Here is a 16,939-nt window from a genome sequence, read left to right as displayed (position 1 = left end):
ATCTTGGGTGCCAGGGTCAATAGTTTCAGCTTTTCCCAGGAGCAGTGGAGACCCAGCATGTTTCCAGTTGGGAGTGTGTGCTGGGTTGAACAGTGGCCACTCCCCACCCCACCCCACCCCACCCCACCCCGACCCCAAAAGGTATGTCCATGTCCTAATCCCTGGAACCTGCAAATGTGACCTGATTTGGAAAAGGGTCTTTGCACATGTGATTAAGTTTAACTCTTGTTTTATCTGGTGGGACCCAAATCCAATCACCAATGTCCTTATCAGAGGGAGGAAGAGGGAGATGAGAGAGACAGAAGAGGAGGCCATGTAACCACGGAGGCAGAAATTGGAGTGATGCGGCCACAAGCCAAGGAACCAGGGTCTGCAAGAGGCAGGAAGGATCGTCCCCTCGAGCCCCCGAGAGAGCATAGCCCAGCCAGGTGCCAGACTTCGAGCCTCCAGAACCGTGAGAGAATAAATCTCTGTTGTTTTAAGCTCCCAAGCTTGTGCTGATTTGTCACAGCAGCCACAGGAGACTGATACAGAGTGACCCACGCCACACCAGCAGGTCGGGTTTCATTTCATTTGCTCCCCGCTGCACAGGCGGGTCAGGCCTGGCTCATCGCCTAGGATGGGAGAGCAGGCACCTTAGGGCCTTGCCCAGGTTCCCGAGGTTGGCGAGCACAGAGGCACCACCAGGGCCCACGTGTCCTCACCCCGTCCCAGGGTCTCCCTCACCAAGGTTCAGAAGGCCCCGGTGCCCCAGGCAGCTGAGGACTGTGCCCGCCACCCCATTGTGTTCCTTAACACAGACCCCGCTCCTCGGGAGCTAAAGATATTTTCACCTGATTTGCATCAATTAAGTAAAGGCTCAAAAGAAATCTCTGCCTTTGCTCAGAAAGAATCTACTTGAAAAAAAAAAAAAATAGGAGCGTGAGCTGGGAGGCAGACCCCAAACTCTAGGAAATATTCTTTTCTCTGGCAGTGATAGTTGGTCACCACTCAGAGGCCTCCTCTCATCCTCAGGTTGGTCCCTCTTGGAGGTCAGACCCAAATCTCTCTGGTCTTCAGTTTATTCATCTGCAAAACGGGATCGTTTTAGTGGCTGCTTCCCAGGACTATTAGGGAGGATAAAGACAATGAGATAATATGTGCCATGTGTTCAACAAGGTGCCTGCATGAGTCAAGATCTCCATGGATGATGGGGATGGGGATGGGGATGGGGATGGGGATGGGGGATGGGGGGTGGGGGTGGGGATGGAGATGGGGGATGGGGATGGGGATGGGGATGGGGGAAGGGGATGGGGATGGGGGATGGGGTGGGGGATGGGGGATGGGGGTGGGGGATGGGGATGGAGATGGGGGATGGGGATGGGGATGGGGGTGGGGATGGGGGATGGGGATGGGGATGGGGAAGGGGAAGGGAAAGGGGATGGGGATGGGGATGGGGAAGGGGATGGGGAAGGGGATGGGGATGGGGAAGGGGATGGGGATGGGGGATGGGGGATGGGGATGGGAATGGGGATGGGGATGGGGGATGGGGATGGGGTGGGAATGGGGATGGGGGTTGGGGATGGGGATAAGGATGGGGATGGGGATAAGGATGGGGATGTGGATGGGGATAGAGATGTGGATGGAGATGGAGATGGTGATGGTGATGGGCATGGGGGATGGGGGATGGGGATGGGAGATGGGGATGGGGCATGGGGGATGTGGATGGGGCATGGGGATGGGGATGGGGATGGGGATGGGGAATGGGGATGGGGGATGGTGGATGGGATGGTGGATGGAGATGGGAATGGGGGATGGGGATGGGGATGGGGGTTGGGGATTGGGAATGGGGATGGGGATGGGGATGGGGATGATGATGGTGAAAAAACGTGTGACTAGCATGGGCAGGACTCCCAGGAGGCCATGCAGCTTGTTCGGAGGCTGGAGGACTCAAGAGGAAGGAATCCACTCTTTAGCCTTTCCAAGTGGAACAGGCTTGCCTTGAGCCAGGCCAGTGTACCCAATGTGCAGGGCTCCAGGACCATGCCCACTACCCACCTGGAGAGGAAGCTCCACTTTGCTGCCCAGGGAAAGCCTTGGAGCCTGTCCATCCCGGGGGCACCACCAGCCCTGCCCACCAGTCTCTTTCCTTTCCTGGATCCAGGAGCACTGCCTGGCCAGCCCTCTCGCTGTGTGTTCGATCCAAATTAATTGCCTTTGTTAGGTTAATCGTGCAAGTGTCCCTTTGATTCTTTTTCATCCAGCAGATTCCTGTGTGTTGCTAAAAATACAAACGCATGACTCACAGCCTCTGAGGACCATAAAGGAGAGAGAACACTGCATGGCCTTTCTGCGCTTTGGAGTCAGGCCAGGGTACCAGCCGGGCGGGGGAGCTGAAAATGAGCACGGCCCGCGCGCCCAGCTGCGGGGGCAGAAAGAGGAGGGGTCCCGGCGGGCCAAGCGCTCCGAGCTGTCTGCAGCGTCTTCGGGGCATGACACCACAGTTGTTAAGAAAATGTTTGCCCCGTTTCTTTGAGCTCTTCGTCTGCTCTGCTATTGGGGGCGTTATCTTGTGAAAGGTCAAGACCTCAAGATCCCGGTTCTTGTTTATGGTCGTCTGTATTCCACCTCCCACCTGCTCACACCAGCCTGTAGGAGGCAGTGAGAGGTTCTCAGATGTACGCCCAGATGTGCCCGCTGTGTCTGGGCCCTCCACAGCCTTGCACCAGTGGAGAGAGATCCGCAGGGCACCAGCCTCACCCGAGATGAGCAAGACAGACCCATTCTCACCCCTTCCCTTCTGATGTCGCAGCGGTCCTCCAGCAGCCCCTCACCCCAGCCCTGCCCTGGGAATGTCTTCCACGTTCTGTGAGGTTGGCCTTCGTTTGCTTCAAGGAGAGACCCCGGGACCAAGAGGCAGCATCTCATGACCTTGAAGAGATGGGACTTCGGAATCAGAGACATTCTCTCAGGAAACCTCTGCTTCCTCCTCATCCAAATGGGGGCATTAGTAGACACGCCCCCGCCCCACCCCCCAAGGGTGACGTGATGAGGATTAAGGGAGAGCAAATACGCAAAGCCCTCAGCCCAATGCCTGGCCCAGAGAAAGGTTCCGTACATCACCGCTGCTTAGCGGACATTGATACTGTTACTGCATTCATTGCTCCCACACGCGGGGCCCACGCTTACCTCATCCTCACCCCACATCTAGGTCTTCTGCCCTCTCCTTCCTGGGTGCCTCGGCCTCTGAGTCACAAAGACAGTTGGCTGAAAAGCAAACACCATCCGTCCCGCCCCTGGGAAGCAGCCGCTGAAAAACAACAAAGCCTTCAAGAGAATTTCCTTGGCAGCCAAGGCCCTCCGATGAATCGGGGTTCTTTTCTGATTACTTACTGTATTCCAGGCGACCTGCTGGGTCATCTCCGACTCCCCTCCAGGGTGCAGAGCCAGCAGGAACAGGAATGCAGGGTAGGTGAAGGGGAAAGGAGGTGTGTCTGGGCTCAGAAATAAGGGGCTGAGCAATGCCTGTCAGGCTCCCAGGGAAATTTGTGTTGCTCTGACTGGAGCTGAGGGACCAGACATCCCTTCCCGCGCCTGAAGCCCTTCCACAGTGGCCGCCGTCTCCTTCTCCCTGAGGCAAGGGCTATATTGGGGTAGCCTATATGCCCAGCACCCTGGAATGCTCCAGCCCTGAATGGGCAGAAGTGAGAGCATCCAGCATCAGGTCAGAGCTGGCTGCCGGGGCTGCACCCACGCCTGCCCCCCTGTGCTCTCCTCTGTGATCAATATCTACATGGAGAAGGACAGCAGGACGGACGCCTGGTCGCCGGGGCTCTACTCCCCAGTGCTTCCAAACTCACTGGAAGAAGCTTAAATGTAGGTGTTAGCAGAGAATCACATTAAACAGCAAAATGACCCAGCTGGACATCTGGCGGAGGGCACTCTGTACCCCCAACACCACCATACGTACCCCTTTTGTGAGTGCTGGCTGCAGCCTCACTGATGCATAGGCAGCTGACTTTCCCGCAGCCAAGCCCATGATTAAACCTTTGAGGGTGAAATGTTCTTCCCATGTTGAAGACTGACTGATCCAGCAAGAGTTTGGTGCTATCGGAAGGTCAGTCCCCATACTGGCCACTCCTGGTCTACCTTGGGAGTTATGTAGGATTTTTTAAATTGTTAAGAAGGTGGACTGTTCGAATTGTACTTTTATTATATTGCCAGTTTCCATCTTCTTGCCTCTCCGAGGTAAATTGTTGTAACAATGGCCCCAACTTGCTCATGCCTGCCCCTCCATCCGTGCCCTTAGCCCCTGCATCCATGCCCTTAGCCCCTGCGCACATGCCCTTAGCCCCTGCATCCGTGCCCTTAGCCCCTCCATCCATGCCCTTAGCCCCTGCATCCATGCCCTTAGCCCCTCCATCCATGCCCTTAGCCCCTCCATCCATGCCCTTAGCCCCTGCATCCGAGCCCTTAGCCCCTCCATCCGAGCCCTTAGCCCCTGCATCCGTGCCCTTAGCCCCTGCATCCATGCCCTTAGCCCCTGCGCACATGCCCTTAGCCCCTGCATCCATGCCCTTAGCCCCTGCATCCGAGCCCTTAGCCCCTGCATCCATGCCCTTAGCCCCTGCATCCATGCCCTTAGCCCCTGCGCACATGCCCTTAGCCCCTGCATCCGTGCCCTTAGCCCCTCCATCCGTGCCCTTAGCCCCTGCATCCGTGCCCTTAGCCCCTGCATCCATGCCCTTAGCCCCTGCACCGCTGATTCTGAGCCTGGCCACGTGACTGGCTTTGCCAGTGACAGAACAGCAAACGTGACACCGCAGAGGCTTGGAAGGCACTCGTGCACTTTGGACCCCTGAGGCCAGAGTGAAGAAGCATGGGCTCACCTCCTCGAGGGTGAGAGGCCACATGAAGCAGAGATGGGGCGTCGCAGCTGGGATCCCCGGACGAGCAGCCTGCCGCTGGCCAGAATGTGAGTGAGGCCATCCTGGAGCCCCCAGCCCCAGCCCAGCCACCAGCTGATCACGCAGATCAGGTAAACCTGCCCAGAAAAGATCTACCCAGCCAACCCATGGAAAATGGAGAAACGATAGGCACTAAATCTGGGGGTGGTTTATGACTGATACACTCTCCAGCCTCTACCCCACTGTGAGCTGCTGGATGGCACAGGCTGTATTATTTCAATGTGTATTTCTATGCCTGGAAAAGCACTTTGTAGAGAAAACACTCAGTAAAAGGGGGTACATGGAATACGCACGTACACACACACACGCATGCAGCAGACACGCACATGGACACTCACGCATTTCTCACGCATTTATCTTCTAAATGAACTGTAGATGCGTGAATTTCAAGCATCCCTCCTGCGACATTCCTGGTGGAGATTTTTGCTGTAGGTACCGCACCTGGCAGCCAGGTCAGTGGGTGTGGCTGCCCTGCATTCTCTGGCCTTAGAGCAGGTCACCCTCAACGCTGCCTGGGACATAGCACCGCCTCAGCTGGTGCTCCAACATCATAGATGAAGAAGCACCACCACGTTCTTGACTAGCTGGGCAATGAGACCTGCAAGAGGGTCCCTGGAGATAGCAATGGAGATCTCACAGGGCAACAGAGACCAGGCCACCTCTTGACTCCCCTTCCAGGAACAAAACTTACGGGGTCCCAGGCTGTCTGGGGGACCACCTCTTTCCACACAGTTAAGACCCACCCCCGACTGTTTTGCCCTAAGAGCCCGCGTGTACTTAGGTGTGACTGGAGTTTCTCCCTCCAGTGTGAGTGGCTTTTTTTACAATCTGAGTTATGGTCTGAGCCTGAGAAATAGCCCCCCTTCCCTCCCCCTGTAACAACAGGGCTCCCATCTCACCTTCCTCTGTATATAATACTTTTGAGAGCATCTCATAGTTTACAGGGTCCAAGGTCAGGTTTTCTTCTCAAAACAGCTCAGCGTTCAGAGCTGCCCAACATAGGCTGGTGAGACAGGAGCCGGCCTGGGACAGAGCTCTCGGCAGGATTCCCACCTCACTTCCAACTCCTCAGCCTCCAGCCTGGTGGCCGGTCACATGGCAGCCACCCCGCTGCCCTGGGAGCACCAGGACCTGGAGTCACCCTACTTCTCTCTCAGCCCAAGCCTGACCCAAATCCACGGGAAATGCTCAAAAACCACTGAGCTTAATAAAGTGTTGCCCACGGGTACTGTCATAGACCACTTTAGGAGAACAAATTGCTAGAAGCTTTACGAGGGCAATTTCTCAACATATATAAAATTTTTAAGTGGCCATCCCTGTTGACATCGCACGTTTCCAAGTTAACCTCGAGTATAAAAAGTTTAAGAATGTTTGTCTCAGGACTGTTTGTAACAGCAAAAGAAATTGCTATTACAATTCCCAAATATCCCGGGAACCAAATGCAAAGGCACAAAAAAGAAAAGGGAGATTTTATTTTTCAAGAGGGGAGAGGGGAGAGACCAATTGGAATATCTCTTTTTTAGGGTTATAATCGCATGCTGGGGGCTTCCCTAGTGGCGCAGTTGTTAAGAATCCACCTGCTGATGCAGGGGACATGGGTTCGTGCCCCTGTCTAGGAAGATCCCACATGCCGCGGAGCGGCTGGGCCCGTGAGCCATGGCCGCTGAGCCTGCACGTCCGGAGCCTGTGCTCCGCAATGGGAGAGGCCACAAGAGTGAGAGGCTTGCATACCGAAAAAAAAAAAAAAAAAGACATGTTCTACAGAATAATAATTTAGAAATACAGCTTTTTTCCCGCCTATATATTTTGTACAACGACCTCTTCCTGTTTATCTTCAGCATGTGTCCTCATCACAGCCACATCCTACATCCTCTTTTGGGATCTCGAACAATTTTCAGAAGGTATCATTTCCCTGGAAATTTCATCCGAGGCCACAAGGGCCCATTCACTTAATATGAGGACAGTGTTTCATTTTGTTTTGTTTGATTCATTTATCCTGTCAGAAATATTCACAGTTTCCACAAGATAGCCACTTATTGTATTACATTTTAAATTGATATTTAAAGTTGTTTACAACAACATTGATTGAAGTCTAATAGATCAAATATAAAATAATTCCTGTGTGTAAAAACTCTTGCTTTATACTAAATCATACATAGTAAATGTCTATCAACAAGGGATTCCTTATTCAGTGATGACAGCTCCATACAGTGGAAGACTACCTCACCTTTAAAAAGAATGTGATAAGGAGATTGGTTCAAGATGGTGGAGTAGAAGGACGTGCGCTCACTCCCTCTTGCAAGAATCACAACTAACTGCTGAACAATCATCGACAGGGAGACACTGGAACTCACCAAAAGAGGTACCCCACATCCAGAGACAAAGGAAAAGCTGCAATGAGATGGTAGGAGGGGCGCAATCACAATAAAATCAAATCCCATAACTGCTGGGTTGGTGACTCACAAACTGGAGAACAATTATACCACAGAAGTCCACCCACTGGAGTGAAGATTCTGAGCCCCACGTCAGGTTTCCCAACCTCGGGGTCCAGCAACGGGAGGAGAAATTCCTAGAGAATCAGACTTTGAAGGCTAGCAGGATTTGATTGCAGGACTTTGACAGGACTGAGGGAAACAGAGACTCCACTCTCGGAGGGCACACACTAAGTAGTGTGTGCATCGGGACCCAGGGGAAGGAGCAGTGGCCCCATAGGAGACTGAACCGGACCTACCTGCTAGTGTTGGAGGGTCTCCTGCAGAGGCAGGGGGTGGCTGTGGCTCGCCGTGGGACACTGGCAGCAGAAGTTCTGGGAAGTACTCCTTGGCATGAGCCCTCCCAGAGTACGCCATTAGCCCCACCAAAGAGTCCGGTAGGCTCCAGTGCTGGGTTGCCTCAGGCCAAACAACCAACAGGGAGGGAACCCAGCCCCACCCATTAGCAGACAAGCAGATTAAAGTTTTACTGAGCTCTTCCCACCAGAGCAACCCCCAGCTCTACCCACCACCAGTCCCTCCCATCAGGAAGATTGCACAAGTCTCTTAGATAGCCTTATCCACCAGAGGGCAGACAGCAGAAGCAAGAAGAACTACAATTCTGCAGCCTGTGGAACAAAAACCACATTCACAGAAAGATAGACAAAATGAAAAGGCAGAGGAGTATGTACCAGATGAAGGAACAAGATAAAACCCCAGAGAAACAACTAAATGAAGTGGAGATAGGCAACCTTCCAGAAAAAGAATTCAGAATAATGATGGTGAAGATGATCCAGGACCTCGGAAAAAGAATGGAGGCAAAGATCGAGAAGATGCAAGAAATGTTTAACAGAGACCTAGAAGAATTAAAGAACAAACAAACAGAGATGAACAATACAATAGCTGAAATGAAAAAATACACTAGAAGGAATCAATAACAGAATAACTGAGGCAGAAGACCGGATAAGTGACCTGGAAGACAGAATGGTGGAATTCATGGCCATGGAACAGAATAAAGAAAAAAGAATGAAAAGAAATGAAGACATCCTAAGAGACCTCTGGGACAACATTAAATGCACCAACATTTGCATTATAGGGGTTCCACAAGGAGAAGAGAGAGAGAAAGGACCCGAGAAAATATGTGAAGAGATTATAGTTGAAAATTTCCCTAACATGGGAAAGGAAATAGCCACCCAAGTCCAGGAAGTGCAGAGAGTCCCAGGCAGGATAAATCCAAGGAGAAACACACAGAGACACATAGTAATCAAATTGACAAAAATTAAAGACAAAGAAAAATTATTAAAAGCAACAAGGGGAAAATGACAAATAATAACCCATAAGGTTAACAGCTTATTTCTCAGCAGAAACTCTACAAGCCAGAAGGGAGTGGCAGGACATATTTAAAGTGATGAAAGGGAAGAACCTACAACCAAGATTACTCTACCCGGCAAGGATCTCATTCAGATTCGATGGAGAAATCAAAAGCTTTACAGACAAGCAAAAGCTAAGAGAACTCAGCACCACCAAACCAGCTCTACAACAAATGATAAAGGAACTCCTCTAAGTGGGAAACACAAGAGAAGAAAAGGACATACAAAAACAAACTCAAAACAATTAAGAAAATTGTAATAGGAACATACATATCGATAATTACCTTAAATGTGAATGGATTAAATGCTCCAACCAAAAGACACATGTTCACTGAATGGATACAAAAACATATATATGCTGTCTACAAGAGACCCACTTCAGACCTAGGGACACATACAGACTGAAAGTGAGGGGATGGAAAAAGATATTCCATGCAAGTGGAAATCAAAAGAAAGCTGGAGTCACAATACTCATATCAGATAAAATAGACTTTAAAATAAAGAATGTTACAAGAGACAAGGAAGGACACTACATAATGATCAAGGGATCAATCCAAGAAGAAGATATAACAATTATAAATATATATGCACGCAACATAGGAGCACCTCAATACATAAGGCAACTGCTAACAGCTATAAAAGAGGAAATCAACAGTAACACAATAATAGTGGGGGACTTTAACACCTCACTTACACCAATGGACAGATCATCCGAAATGAAAATAAGTGAGGAAACAGAAGCTTTAAATGACACAATAGACCAGATAGATTTAATTGATATTTATAGGACATTCCATCCAAAAACAGCAGATTACACTTTCTCCTCAAGTGCGCACGGAACATTCTCCAGGATAGATCACATCTTGGGTCACAAATCAAGCCTCAGTAAATTTAAGAAAATTGAAACCATAGCAAGCATCTTTTCTGACCACAACGCTATGAGATTAGGAATGAATTACAGGGGAAAAAATGTAAAAAACACAAACACATGGAGGCTAAACAATACGTTACTAAATAACCAAGAGATCACTGAAGAAATCAAAGAAGAAATCAAAAAAATACCTAGAGACAAATGACAATGAAAACACGATGATCCAAAACCTATGGGATGCAGCAAAAGCAGTTCTAAGAGGGAAGTTTATAGCTATACAAGCCTACCTCAAGAAACAAGAAAAATCTCAAATAAACAATCTAACCTTACACCTAAAGGAACTAGAGAAAGAAGAACAAGCAAAACCCAAAGTTAGCAGAAGGAAAGAAATCATAAAGATCAGAGCAGAAATAAATGAAATAGAAACAAAGAAAACAATAGCAAAGATCAATAAAACTAATAGCTTGTTCTTTGAGAAGATAAACAAAATTGATAAACCATTAGCCAGACTCATCAAGAAAAAGAGGGAGGGGACTCAAATCAATAAAATTAGAAATGAAAAAGGAGAAGTTACAACAGACACTGCAGAAATACATAGCATCCTAAGAGACTACTACAGGCAACTCTATGCCAATAAAATGGACAACCTGGAAGAAATGGACAAATTCATGGAAAGGTATAACCTTCCAAGACTGAACCAGGAAGAAATAGAAAATATGAACAGACCAATCACGAGTAATGAAATTGGAACTGTGATTAAAATCCTTCCACCAAAAAAAGTCCAGGATCAGGATGGCTTCACAGGTAAATTCTATCAAACATTTAGAGAAGAGCTAACACCCATCCTTCTCAAACTCTTCTCAATAATTGCAGAGGAGAGAACACTCCCAAACTCATTCTATGAGGCCATCATCACCCTGATACCAAAACCAGACAAAGATACTACAAAAAAACAGAAAATTACAGACCAATATCACTGATGAACATAGATCCAAAAATCCTCAACAAAATGCTAGCAAACAGAATCCAACAACACATTAAAAGGATCATACACCATGATCAAGTGGGATTTATCCCAGGGATGCAAGGATTCTTCAATATATGCAAATCAATCAACATGATACACCATATTAACAAACTGAAGAATAAAAACCATATGATCATCTCAATAGATGCAGACAAAGCTTTTGACAAAATTCAACACCCATTTATGATAAAAGCTCTCCAGAAAGTGGGCATAGAGGGAAACTTCCTCAATATAATAAAGGCCGTATACAACAAACCCACAGCAAACATCATTCTCAGTGGTGAAAAACTAAAAGCATTTCCTCTAAGATCAGGTACGAGACAAGGATGTCCACTCTCACCACTATTATTCAACATACTTTTGGAAGTCTTAGCCATGGCAATCAGAGAAGAAAAAGAAATAAAAGGAACACAAACTGGAAAAGAGGCAGTAAAACTGTCACTGTTTGCAGATGACATGATACTATACATAGAGAATTCTGAAGATGCCACCAGAAAACTACTAGAACTAATCAATGAATTTGGGAAATTTGTAGGATACAAAATTAATGCACAGAAATCCCTTGCATTCCTATACACTAATAATGAAAGGTCAGAAAGAGAAATTAAGGAAACAATCCCATTCACCATTGCAACAAAAATAATAAAATACCTAGGAATAAACCTACCTAAGGAGGTAAAAGACCTGTACTCAGGAAACTATAAGACACCGATGAAAGAAATTAAAGATGATACCAACAGATGGAGAGATATACCATGTTCGTGGATTGGAAGAATCAATATTGTGAAAATGACTATACTACCCAAAGCAATCTACAGATTCAATGCAATCCCTATCAAATTACCAATGGCATTTTTTACAGAACTAGAACAGGGCTTCCCTGGTGGCGCAGTGGTTGAGAGTCCGCCTGCCGATGCAGGGGACACGGGTTCGTGCCCTGGTCCGGGAAGATCCCACATGCCGTGGAGCAGCTAGGCCCTTGAGCCATGGCTGCTGAGCCTGAGCATCCGGAGCCTGTGCTCCACAATGGGAGAAGCCACAACAGTGAGAGGCCCGCGTACCACCAAAAAAAGAACTAGAACAAAAAATCTTAAAATTCGTATGGAGACAAAAATCAATCTTGAGGGAAAATAAACAGAGCTGGAGGAATCAGACTCCCTGACTTCAGAATATACTACAAAGCTATAGTAATCAAGACAATATGGTACTGGCACAAAAACAGAAATATAGATCAATGGAACAGCATAGAAAGCCCAGAGATAAACCCATGCAACTATGGTCAAATAATCTATGACAAGGAGGCAAGGATATACAATGGAGAAAAGACAGTCTCTTCAATAAGTGGTGCTGGGAAAACTGGACAGCTACATACAAAAGAGTGAAATTAGAACACTTCCTAACATCATATACAAAAATAAACTCAAAATGGATTAAAGACCTAAATGTAAGACTGGACACTATAAAACTCTTCGAGGAAAACATAGGAAGAAAACTCTTTGACATAAATCACAGCAAGATCTTTTTTGACCCACCTCCTAGATTAAAAATCTTATAAACAAATGGGACCTAATGAAACTTAAAAGCTTTTGCACAGCAAAGGAAACTATAAACAATATGAAAAGACAACTCTCAGAATGGGAGAAAATATTTGCAAATGAATCAACGGACAAAGGATTAATCTCCAAAATATACAAACAGCTCATGTAGTTTAATATTAAAAAAAACAACAACCCAATCAAAAAATGGGCAGAAGACCTAAATAGACATTTCTCCAAAGAAGACATACATATGGCCAAGAGGCACATGAAAAGCTGCTCAACATCACTAATTATTAGAGAAATGCAAATCAAAACTACAATGAGGTATCACCTCACACCAGTTAGAATGGGCTTCATCAGACAATCTACAAACAACAAATGCTAGAGAGGGTGTGGAGAAAAGGGAACCCTCTTGCACAGTTGGTGGGAATGTAAATTGATACAGCCACTATGGAGAACAGTATGGAGGTTCCTTAAAAAACTAAAAATAGAATTACCATATGACCCAGCAATTCCACTACTGGGCATATACCCTGAGAAAACCATAATTGAAAAAGACACATGCATCCCAATGTTCATTGCAGCACTATTTACAATAGCCAGGTCATGGAAGCAACCTAAATGCCCATCGACAGATGAATGGATAAAGAAGATGTGGTACATATATATAATGGAATATTACTCAGCCATAAAACAGAATGAAATTGGGTCATTTGTAGAGACGTGGATTGACCTAGAGACTGTCATACAGAGTGAAGTAAATCAGAAAGAGAAAAACAAATATCATATATTAACGCATATATATGAAATCTAGAAAAATGGTTCAGATGAACTGGTTTGCAGGGCAGAAATAGAGACACAGGTGTAGAGAACAAACATATGGACATCAAGGGGGGAAAGTGGCAGGGGTGGTGGTGGTGGGATAAATTGGGAGATTGGGATTGACATATATACACTAATATGTATAAAATAGATAACTGATAAGAACCTGCTGTATAAAAAATAAATAAATAAAATTCAAATAAAAAAAGAATGTGATAGACCTCAAACACAGAAGACATCTGCACTATATTTCTTTTTTCTTTTTTTTTTTTTTTCTGCGGTACGCGGGCCTCTCACTGTTGTGGCCTCTCCCATTGTGGAGCACAGGCTCCAGATGCGCAGGCTCAGCGGCCATGGCTCACGGACCCAGCCGCTCTGCGGCATGTGGGATCTTCCCGGACCGGGGCACGAACCCACGTCCCCTGCATCAGCAGGCGGACTCTCAACCACTGCACCACCAGGGAAGCCCTGCACTATATTTCTGAATGAAAAGAGCACACTATGGAACAAGATGTACAGTGTGATCCTATTTTTAAATACATTTATATGTTAATAATTGCATTAAATTATATAAATTAAAATAGATCATATTATTGAGTTATTATCAAGGCAAGTAGGATGGTGAAAGTGTTCACTTTTGTGAAGTGCTGGCATTGCCTGGGAAGTGGGAAAATATTATATTTCCTTTATATTAGTCTTTAATAAATCAAGGAAGAGTGTTGTAATCTCTAGTAGGATAACCGCTAAAAGACAGTTTAACTAACAAGCTAATGGTGGAGGAAATGAAACAGTAGTATTCACCTGATTCGTCCAAAAGAAGGCAAGAAAGGAAATAAAATGGAACACAGAACAGGTGGGACAAGTAAAAACCCCATAGTACAATGGGAGATTTAAACCCTAACACATCAGTAATTTGATTAAATGTAAATGAATTAAAAGACACAGATTGTCAGACTTGATTTTATTTTTTTAATCAATTTTCTTATTTATTTATTTTTGGCTGCGTTGGGTCTTCGCTGCTGCGCGCAACCTTTCTCTGGTTGCAGCGAACAGGGGCTACTCTTCGTTGCGGTGCGCAGGCTTCTCATTGCGGTGGCTTCTCTTGTTGCGGAGCACGGGCTCTAGGCACACGGGCCTCAGTAGTTGTGGCACGTGGTGTCAGTAGCTGTGGCTCACAGGCTCTAGAGCGCAGGCTCAGTAGTGGTGGCTCCCTGGCTTAGTTGCGCCGCGGCATGTGGGATCTTCCCGGACCAGGGCTCGAACCTGTGTCCCCTGCATTGGCAGGTGGATTCTTAACCACTGCGCCACCAGGGAAGCCCCTGATTTTTTTTTTTAATTAAACTATGTGTTTCTTATAATATCACAGAATGTTGAAAGTAAAAGGATGGCAAACAGGACAGATTTATTTGTGGCTCACGTGAGTACGCTGGGGGGACGGGGTGACTTCCAGGGTGTGGCTCAGCCTTGTGGCTGCTCCCCGGTGCTGGTGAGTCTCACACAGGCAATTCAATGCTTCCTTCAGGATATGGCAGGCATCATCACCCTGCTCACGTTTTATCACCAAAGCATGTCACCTGGCCTCGCCTTCCTCAAGGGGGCGGGAGGTGCAGCAACCACATGGTCAGAACCAGGAGAATCTAACACACACAGTGGGGAACAACAAGACACAGAGGGAAGCAGGGGGACACAGTGGGGTGCAGTCTTCTAACTCAGATCTCTGTCCTCTTATAGGGTCCTCCAGATGGCTGGCTGTTTTGCTGTTTTGTGTGTGTGTGTGTGTGTGTGTGAAAGTCAGAGAGAGACACACATCTGTAATGTTAACTGCAACCAGCAGAACTCCACCTGGCCTGCTGGCCAGGTGTTGGCTGCCACCAGGTCCAGGGAAGCTCCCTTCCGAGGCTTCGTTCAACCTTGTTGGCTGGAACTGGGTCACAGGTAGAATAAGTCATGGGCCAGAAAGAGGCAGATGACCCAGGAAGCTGAGGGGAGCAGCCCTCCCAGGCCTCAGTGACCCACGAGCAGCCCAGCGCTCCCTGTCTTGAAGGACGCTCACTGCCCCAGCCACGTACTTTCAAAGACTGCTTTACACCTCCTCCTCTCAGCTGAACTCATGTCCACGCTGTCCTGGCAGGTGGGAGGGCAGTAAGTGCAGGCCAAGGTTATGCCTTCAACCAAGAACAGTCATGTCTGTTGCTTTCTTCCATGGCCAAACGCCTAACTGTGGCCACTCTCCAGCATATGTCCCTGCCGGTCACAAGGGTCAGGATGAGCATGTAAACGGGCAGGTGGAAACTGGACTCCACGCTCGCTCTCCTGTCTGTTGGTTTTGGACCTCATTTGGTCCAACTTTGCCCAGGTTATCACCAAGGGTTTCAAATGTGGATGCTTCAGCCTAGGACACGTTAGTCTAATCCACCTATGGAAGATTCCAGGTGCTTTGGAACCTTAGAAATGTCCACCAGGCAGTAGGATGTATGGCTCAGAAGCTCAGAAGGAAGGCTTGGCCTCGAGATATACATATAGGGACTGTCTCAGTTATCCGTTGCTGTGTGACCAGCCACCCCAAACATGGTGTAGAATAATCCCTCTATTACGCACAGCAGTGGGACAGGAATGTGGATGGAGCACGGTGTGGGTGGCTTGTGTCTGTTCTGCAATGTCTGGGACCTCAGCTGGAAAGGCTCAGTGTACAGGGGTGACCTGAATGGCTGGGGCTGGAATGCACTGGAAGCATCTCCCTGGCACCTGGGCTGGATGCCTCTGCAGGACCGGTCCATCCGAGCACTTACCACTCGGGCCTCCATGGGCCTTCGGTCTCCTACAGATGGTGACCGAGTTCCAAGAAAGATGTCCCAAGAGCGTGTCAGAAAGTCACTCTTCCAAGGGACCAGACAGAGGCTGCCTGGCTTTTTCTGACCTTGTCTCAGGAACCATGTGATCCACAGCGTCTACCAATGACAAGGGAGTCACGAAGGCCAGCCCAGAGTCAGGGGAAGGGAATGAAAGCCCGGTCCTCAATGGAGAGAGGTGGGATCACATTGCAGGAGACACGTGGGGAGGGACAGGAGATGTTGATGAGGCTGGAGTTATGGGGCCCCAAGCGTCATCAGCGCGCGGTGGGATTTGGAATAGTGGAATTAAGATGTAGAATGAGAAGAATGTCGTGCAGGGCAGAGGGAGAGAAACCTCATGGGAGACGGGGAGAAGCACCGCAGGGAAGGAAGGACCAGGGTGTACGGCATCTCCAGCACATGCGCAGCAGCAGGGCTTCCAGCTCACCTGCTATAAGCCGACCAGTGATTTATGTGCGGGCTTCTAGTTCCCCATCCATTGGGAGGGGACGTGGAAAGGAGTTCTGAAAATTTAAGGTGTTGACCTCTTTAGATTGTTCTCACCGAATGTCATTTAAGTTATAGTCAGGGTTGGGAGGGGACAGGGAAGGAAGGGTTCACTGAGATGGAAGAACAGGGTGGGGCTGAGGTGTCGGAAGGAAAACAGAGCACCTCGCCAGAGCCTCCTCTGCTTATCCTGCTCCCTCTGTCCAAATAAGGACCCAGCTAGAGGTCCTCAGAGCCCCTCCAGCCTCTGGAGAGTCCTCACCTGCTGCCTCCACTTGCCCTCATCTGCCCCCCCACACACACGCGTGCGCGCGCACACACACACTCACACTCACACACACTCACATGCTCACTCACACACACACACACACACACACACAATCACTCTTCCAAATAGACATGACGGTGGCTCTTGCTCCATAGACCTGGGAGCTTTCCCAGATAAAAGGACAAGCAATAAAATCATGGGCTTGACTCTTCTTTATCCAATTACCACTCTTATTGGAGCCCGGGATCCTGCAGGTGCAGAGGGAGGAAGGCACTGATGAAATCTCGC

The sequence above is a fragment of the Stenella coeruleoalba genome (assembly GCF_951394435.1).
Source record: "Stenella coeruleoalba genome assembly, chromosome: 19".
NCBI classification, from domain to species: Eukaryota; Metazoa; Chordata; class Mammalia; order Artiodactyla; family Delphinidae; genus Stenella; species Stenella coeruleoalba.
Note: the sequence above shows the minus strand (reverse complement) of the source record.